This window comes from Equus przewalskii, chromosome 27 (assembly GCF_037783145.1).
Source record: "Equus przewalskii isolate Varuska chromosome 27, EquPr2, whole genome shotgun sequence".
Lineage (NCBI taxonomy): Eukaryota > Metazoa > Chordata > Mammalia > Perissodactyla > Equidae > Equus > Equus przewalskii.
In genome coordinates this window covers 36594768-36603722 of record NC_091857.1, presented here as the reverse complement: position 1 = coordinate 36603722, position 8955 = coordinate 36594768, and positions in this window count along the sequence as shown.

Genomic DNA, 8955 nt, shown 5'->3' with positions numbered 1-8955 from the left:
GTGGTACCCGGGATGGAATTTTAGAACAGAAAAAGGACTTTAGGTAAAAATTTTGGAAATCTGAATAACATATTGAGTTTATTTGATAATAATGTATCAGTATGGTTCATTAATTGTGACAGAGGTATCATACCACTCTGAGAATTAAGGGGGGATCCAGGAGTGGGGTATATGGGGATGGGCTGTGCTATTTTTGCAATTTTTCTGTAAATGTAAAACTCTTCCATACAATAAAGTTTATTAAAAAATGGTCCAGAATATGTCCAGTTCTCCTCGCTTCCACGATTACTATCCTTATTCAAACTCTTAGACGGGGGCCTGCACCCCAGGATTCGTTCCCTGCTTCTCCTCCTGCCACACCCAAATCAATTTTCTATAACTCTCCAGGAGTTTTGATTTTTAGCGTAAGTAGATAGAAATCCTCTAAAACACAAATGTTCTAAGAATAAAGTCCAAACTTTCCTGAACCTCTGCATCCCCACTTGTCCTGGACTACGACTGACTTTTTGAAACCGTCCCACATCCCTTTCCCCTCTCTCCCGGAGCCCAGCCACAGCTTCCCTCTCTGACTTCCCACAATGGCCAGACCCGGGGCTGGAGAGGCTCCTTGTTCCCCAGGGCCCCAGGGGAATCTGATTTGCGGAACTTCTCTGAGATTCTGCTCATATGTTACTATTCCGAGAGACCCTCCTGCCCACTCTGGCGTCACCACCACACCCACACCCGCATGCGTACACGAAGCCTGTCCCTTTCCAGCTTCCTATATGTCTTCATTTTTCTCAAGTGCTTGTACCTCCTGACATTTGTATGTATGTCCACAAACACCACAAACATGCTCCCTCCACACGTGTGTGTGTTTGTAAAAATCTACCTTCTTTGCCAGTATACCCTCCCAGAATACAAAGCTCATTGAGTCAAGCATTTGGCCTTTGTAACCCGGGGAACCCCCGTTCTGATATACGACTATCCTACCTTGCACAGGAAAGGTTATAGAAATAATTTCTTAGCATTCATTCAACAACAGTGTGTAGTATCACACATGTGTAGTGTTTATACTCTGCATTTGGATCCATTCCTACCACTTCTTACTCACGTCTCTCTTTTGAGCCTTATAAGTAATATGAGGGTGATAGTCATGGGACTGTTGTGAATATTTGGTAAGATGTGGATTATCAGTAAATCTTAGTTTCTGCCTTTCAAAATGTTGTATTTGGCTGTTTGGCTCATCCTTGAGTTTTGGCATCATTTTTTTAAACATTTAACTTTGCATTGCTTTCCACTCAGCTATGTTAGGTTTAGTCGTACCCATGGGGAGCTCCTCCAACTGGAGCCCTGTGTCTTGTTGTCTGTGAAGATATCTTTCCCCTTCTCCAGATTGCTATGTCGTCAGCGAGGTGAGGCTGCCAGGACTGCATTTGCCAAAATAACGGACAGAAGATGTGATACGTTAGATGCGTTAGATGATCCCCTCTCTGAACTGAATGCATTCATTGGAAGTCTAGATCCTTTATATGAAACAATAGTTATCACAATATTTCCTTTAAACTGTAAAGACAATACATTTCAGAATTTGGAAAAATAGATAAAAATGTCCAATGTTCCCCCATTCCAGTCTGTACCCTGATGCACCTATGTAAAATAACACTAACACAAAATAGGAAGGAAATGTTTTTATTTAATTCGTGTGTTCCGACAGGCAGTCTCTGTTTATTCCGATGAAGAGCAGGGAGCAGAAACAACGAGCATCAGCATGCTCCTGGCTGTTTCCTCAAGGAAGGCAGAAATTGCAGGATTTTCCCAGTGTGGCTCCTTCCTGAGGAAAATTAGTCTCCTCAAGGATATCTGGAAAAGCCGAATCTTCTGATGTGCACGTGTATCTTGTAATATGTTCCACAATTTGGAATAATTCTTTTGCAGATCCATTTTTCCCCATAAAAATGCCCTTAGAGGATGCACTGCCTGGATATTTAGGAAATGTTGCCTGGATGTGTGGTCTATGACAAGCAGGAAAAGATGCTTTTACCTGGAAAAATGGGCCCTTGGGGCTCCAGCAGAGCTGGGGTGGAACAAGAGAAGGGCTCCCTCAGAAAACCAGCGAAGTGTCCTAAGAGGTCAGTTCCCACCTCTTACCACATGGAGGTCGTCCCCACTGCCACAGTCCTGTCTCTGTCGTGTGCGACCGCCTGGCTGGCCAGACTGCACGTGTGCACTCTGGGACATGAAGGAGAAGGCTGGTTTTCTTGGCACAGCCTCTTCCTGATCTATTGTTGACTGCCCCCGCAGAAACATTCTGGCATCCAAAAGCCACACCAGGAACAAAGCAACATTAGGTCTTCAAATCACTCGCACGTTAAAATGAAGAAAAGACAACTCCTTAGGAATCACCTGGAGGCTCCGACCCTCCTCATGGGTCAACTTCCTCACGAGTCCCTTGGCTTCATTGTTATTTGCCACATCTGACAATCGTTTTCTTCAATCTCTTACTCTTGGCGTTTTCTCTAATAAAGATGGTAGACAGCACGTCGCACAGGTTTGTGTTTTACAGCCCGCTTTTCCACACTCTGTCTCATTTCGTCCTCACAATGTCATCTTGCGGGTGAGGAAGTGGAGACCTCGAGGGGTTTAGCTGCTCGCAAGTGGTCATCCTGTGACTCCAGAGCCAGCGAGCCTTGTTTGTTTGGTGCCCTCACTGGCTTTCTTCAGAGCTGCAGAGGAGTCCTCTGTCCCGTACCCTGCCCAGCCCTTCGGAGGTGGGGAACTTTGCAACCTTGTCTCTGCCACAGTATCGGTCAACTAGGAACCCCTCTAGTCTGGAGATGCTGCTTCTGGCTTCAGGATGTCTCCTAGGGAGGCCCGCTCCCCTGGGTGTCACTGTTCTCAGCCTCTATTGTGATCACCTTAACATTCTACAGGGTAGAGGGAAATAAAGACATTTAAGGGGAAGCTGTCAAGGTAGGGGTATAGCTTTTTTCTTTTCATTCTAATGGATGTGCGTATGTGTGTTGTATGTGTGCATGTGTGTGGTATGCGCATGTATGTGGTGTGTGTATGTGTGTGTGTGAGGTGTATGTGTGTGCACATGTGGCATGGTCTGTGCATGCATGTGTGTAGTGCATATGTGTGGGTGGTGTGTGTGTGGTGTATGCATGTGGTGTGTATGTGTGTCCTGTAAATGTGGTGTGTGTGTGTGTGGTGTGTCTGGTTTGTGTGTGTGTGGTAGACTTTCCCTCCTGAAGGTGAGGGCAGGATGCTTCAAGAGAACAGCTCATAGATATTGGGAAACCGAGCAGAGCACAGTGAGAGTCCTAGCACTTTATTCTGTGTCTCCTTCCCCAAGGAAAGAATACACAGGGTATCTTTTCATCTTGCTCCAGAACTCAGGATGACGGTTCAGATCATCTTTTAATCATAGATGGGAAAGCTTTTCTACAAAGAAACATTAATACATACAAATTCAATTAAGGATCACATAAATGAAAAAGCAACATCATCTCTTACTATTACAAAAATACGTTAAATGTTCTAATCCTTTAAAAGTTTGAAATAAAATACGCTAATACTACTTAATAAAAGCAGCAAAGTAAAAAAGTTAATTTTCTGGATTATTAAATTTAGAGGATATGAAATTCTGAATGGAGATCTGAAGAAAGAGAAGATAGAGAAACTCAACCTTCAAGTTTGCATGAGCTCTGAGAGACCAACATCTAACTAATTCACCAATAGAGGACTTGATTTGGGGGAAAAAATACAATGAGAAAGACTGGGGGGAAAAACTCTCAGGAAGCCCAGCAAGTACTATCGAGAGTACTTTAAGCCTGTGATTTGAGTTCTGGAAATCTATTCTTACCAATGTGAGTCCTAGAAGAACACCCCAAAATGGTGCTCTAGAAAATAGAAATGTCACTCACATATCCATTTAGGGAAACAAAATTTTGAGTTTAAGGAAATTTCCAATATTTATATTTTTCTATTTCTATAGTTAAATTCCCAAATGTCGAAATTCACGTTGCAACTGTGGAGATTAAAGAAACTCCCCAGCCGTGCATTTTGCTTAGAGCTTGCCTGAGATGCTGCAAAGAATTGGGCTAAGGGCTGTCACTAAATATTCTACAAATTTATTCCATTCTGGTGGGTGTGCAGTGGTGTGTTTCATCATTTTCTTAATTTGTATTTCTCTGATGAGCGATGATATTAGGCACCTTCAGTACACTCAAGAGCCAGTTGGATATTCTTTTTGGAGAAGTGTCTGTTCAATTCTTTTGCCCATGAAAAAAGGGGTTGTCTGTCTTTTTTCTTGTCTTATTGATTTTTAGAGTTCCTTTAAATATTCTGGATACAAGCCATTTGTCAGAGACAGGTACTGTAAACATTTTCTCTCAGTCTGAGTTTACCCTTTCACCCTCTTGGTGGTGTCTTTTGATTGATACAACTTAATTTTTATTAGTCCAAAGGTCAATTTTTTTCCTCATAGGTAGTGCTTTTTGAGTGATGTTTAACTTTTGGTTGCTTCGCCCGAGCTCATGAAGACATCTCCTGTCCTGTTTTATAGACATTTAATAGTTTTCCTTTTTCCACTTAGCTGTTTCATCCATTTCAGATTCATTTGTATATTAGGTGGCTATAGGAGGTATGTTAAGGATTATTATTTTTATTTGCATGTGGCTATCTAATAATTGTATCGTTATTTCTTGAGAGGAATGTTCTTTCTCCATTGAATTGCCCTTGGACTTTTTCCAAAAATCAATTGTTCAGAAATTTGTTGGTCTATTTCTGGACTGTGTTCTGTTTAATTGCTCAACACGTCTATTCTTGAGTTGATATATTGCATTATTTACTGTAGTTTTATAACAAGGCTTAAAATCTTGCAGCATAAATCTTCTAACTTTGCTCTTCTTTCTCATGATTTTCTTGAATATTCCAGGTCCTTTGAATTTCCATCTATATTTTAAATTCAACTTGTTAATTTTTCCAAAAATATCTGCTGGAGTTTTGATTGGAATTTTATTGAAGTTATAGAAAATCTGGGAAGTCTTAACAATATTGAATATTCCAGTAGAAATACATATTTCATTTTTAAAATTCATTTGTAGTGTCCAGTTTTCAGTGGAGAGTTCTTGCATATCTTTTGTTACATTTATTCTCAAATATTTTGTATTTTCTAAGACTATTTGAAATGATGTTTAAATGTTTTATGTTCTAATTCTTTGTTGACAGCATATAAACAAAGATTTGATATTTGTATATTTACCATTCATTCAGCAAACTTGCTAAATTCACTTTTTAATGCTATTATTTCATCTGTAGATTCATTTTGATTTTTTTTACATACAGTGATGTCATCTGTGGATAAGGACAGTTTATTTAATTTCTTCTCACAAATGAATCTCTTGTTTCTTTTTCTTGCTCTGTTGCAGTGTCTAGGAGCCCTAGTAAATGCTGAACAGAATGATAGTGGAATCCTTGCCTTTTTCTTAAATTCTAGGGAAAGATTTTAATATTTCGTCTTTAAGTATTATATTAGCCACAGGTTTTTTTTTTTTGTAAACAGTTTTGTCAGACTAAAGACATTTCCTTCCATTCCTAGTTTTCTGAATTTTTTTTTGATATCATGAATGGGTGTTGGGTTTTATCAATGCTTTTTCTGCATCTACTGAAATAAACATATCATTTGTCCCCTTTATTCTATTAAGGTGGTGTATTAAATTGATTGATTTTTCAAATGTTAAACCATCCTTTTATTCCCAGAATAAACCTCCTAGGGTCATGTTGTATTGGTCTTATATAAAAAACTGGGTTCAATTTGGTAATTTTAAAATAGACTTTTGGGCAAGAGATGTTGGCCTATAATTTTTATTTCTTGAAATGACCATGCCAAATTTTGTTATTAAGATTATAAAATGATTTGAGAAGTGTTTCCTGATCTTCTATTATCTGAAACTACTTGTAAAAATTGCTATTATTTATTCCTTAAATGCCTTGAAGAATTCGCCAGTGAAACTATCTTGGCTGGAACTTTTGGTGGAAACAATTTAATGAGATCAACTTCTTTAGAAAATACAAGATTCTTCAGGTTTTTTTCCCTTCTTCTTTTGTTAGTTTTAGTAATGTGTGTTTTTAAAATCTTGTTAATTTAATTTTTTCAAATAATTAGCATAAAATTATTAATAATACTTTATTATCCTTTTAATGTCTATAGGATTTGTAGTAATGTCCTTTTTAAAATGTTCAGTTGGTAATCTTTGACTTTTTTCATTCTTCTTGAATGGTCTTATAGGTGATTTTACAATATCATTAGTCTTTGCAAAGTATCTGCCTTTGACTTTGTTGATTTTCTCTATTAAAGTTTGCTTTCTATTAAATTGATTTCTGCTCTGAACTTTACTATTTCCCTCTTTCGACTTTTGTTGTGTATAGTTAGCTTTTCTTTTTGTAGCTTATTCAGACGAACTCTTAGATAATTAATTATAAACCTTTCTTCTTTTTAATCACATTTATTCAAAGCTATAAGTTTTATCCTGAGTGCTTCTTTAGTTTCATTCTACAAGGTTGGAAATGTTAAATCATTATTATTCACTTCAAAATATTTTCTAATTTCCACTGTGATTCCTCATTTGACTCTGGGTTATTTAGAAGTGTGTTCTTTAATTTCCAAGGGCTTAAGAATATTTTGGTCATCTTTCTGTTGTTGATGTCTGGTCTAATTCCACTGATGTAGGACTTAATCTGGAAGCTTGCAATTCTTTGAAATTTACTGAGATCTACTATGTGGCCCATCCTATTGTCTATTTTGATAAATATTCCATGTGAACTTGAAAACATATGTATTTTGTATGTCAGGATTAGTTTTCTATATATGCTAATTAGATCAGTTTAGTTAATCATATTGTTTAATTCTTCTATAGCTTTTCTAATTATTTTTTTTGGCAGGGAAGAATTTACCCTGCGCTAACATCTGTTGCCAATCTTCCTCTTTTTTTTCCCCCTCCCCAAAGCCCCAGTTCATGGTTGTATGTGCTAGTTGTAAGTCATTCTAGTTCTTTTATGTGAGCCGCTGCCATAGCATGGCAAGTGACAGACGAGTGGTGTGGTTCCGTGACTGGGAAGTGAGCCTGGGCTGCTGAAACAGTGACCACAGAACTTTAACCACTAGGCAATCAGGCCTGGCTCTCTAATTTTTTATTCTGCTTGTTCTATATTCCGTTACCAATCTGAATAGGCCTACATCTACTAAAGAAATGGAATCAGGCATTGCTAAAGGGAATGCAAAATTGTACGGCCTCTTCAGAAGATGATTTGGCAGTTTCTTCCAAAGCTTCACGTTGTCTCACTATATGATCCAGCACTTGTTCTCCCAAGTATTGACCCTATCCAACTGGTTTGAAAACTTGCAGCCACATAAAACCACACGTGAATGGTTATACTAACTTTATAGTTGCCAAAAGTTGCAAGCATCAGCTGAATATTAGATGGGGGAGGTATTTATCCCACTTGGTGTTCCCTGACCTTCCTGGATCTGTGATTTAGTGTCTGGTATTCACTTTGGAAACTTCTTGGCCATTATAATTTCAAATGTTTCTTCTGTAGAGTTCTCTGTTTCTTCTTCTGGTATACCAATTGCACGTATGTTACATCATTGAAATTGTCTCACAGTTTTGAGATGCTCTGCTTTTGTTTTTTGTTGCTTTTTAACTCTTTTTTTCTCTCTGTATTTCAGTTTGGGAAGTTTTTATTGACTTATCTTCAAGTTCACTGATCCCATGACTATGTCGTGTTGACTGATGAGCCTGTGAATACAGCCTTAAGTTCTCTTACGGTATCTTTTATTCCTAACATTCTTCCTTTTATTCTTTCTTAGAATTTCCAACTCTCTGCTTACATTACTCATCTGTTTTTGCATGTTGTCTACATTTTCTCTTAGTTATCTTAGTTATTTTAAATTCCTGGCCTGATAATTCCAACATCTGTGTCATATATGAGTTCTTATGCTCCCTTTGTCTTTGCAGATTCTTGGCTTTTTTTGGCATGCCTCGTAATGTTTTTTGGAAGCTGGATGTGATGTATCAGGTAATAGGAACTAAAGTAAATAGCGCTACAATGCTAGGCTTTGTATTCTGGCTAGGAGTTAGGCTGTGTTTAATATTTGCTGTTGCTACAGGTGCCAGAGGCTTCCTATTCTTTTAGTGTCATTGTTTTTCCTCCCCGTTGACTCTGGGCTTCCTTATGTAAAGTCTGCATCGTGCAGCTCTTTCAGCTGTAATCCATTGTATTCTATATTGGAGGCACCCCTGTTGGTGTGGTGGTAACATGTGGGAGATGGGAAGCATTTTATAATCCCATGATTAAATCTCAGTGTTTTTGTGGCTCTGTGTCTCTGGGCTGTGAGCTTCCCAAGTGTTTCTCCAGTAACTTAACTTTTTCTTTTTACCCTTGCTTCCTACTCTCTTCCTTGGCTGCAGCATTTCCAATCTATTTTCTTAAAGCCTTGACCTCTGATGACTATTTTTCCCCCTTAGGTGAGACAGGAAAGCTACATTGGGCTTGACTGGGAGGAGTGCCCTTCCCACAGTTGGGATAAGGTTCTGGCAAATTCTTTTCCAGTGCTGAGCAGTCCTCTGCTGTAAAAAAACTCCTGCTGTATTTCACAATGATTGCCTTTCCCCTGCCAGAGCTGGGGACACTTTTCTCAAATCTTCACCGTGAGAAGGTGGAGTGGTTCTTGGAAGTAAAGCCCACAAATGTTTGGGGGTCCCCCCTGAAACTATGGTCCCTAGAAGTTTCTCACTCTTGTGGTAGCCTATACTCCAACATTCAGCAATTCATCAAAATTGCCATTTAAGCATTCTTACCACTTTATGGCTCCAGTGCCTTCTGCTCCAGATAAGCAGATGTTGGGTATGATTTCTGTATTTGTCTGTCTCTCCAGATTTAGGGATGGTGATTTATCCCATGAGCTTA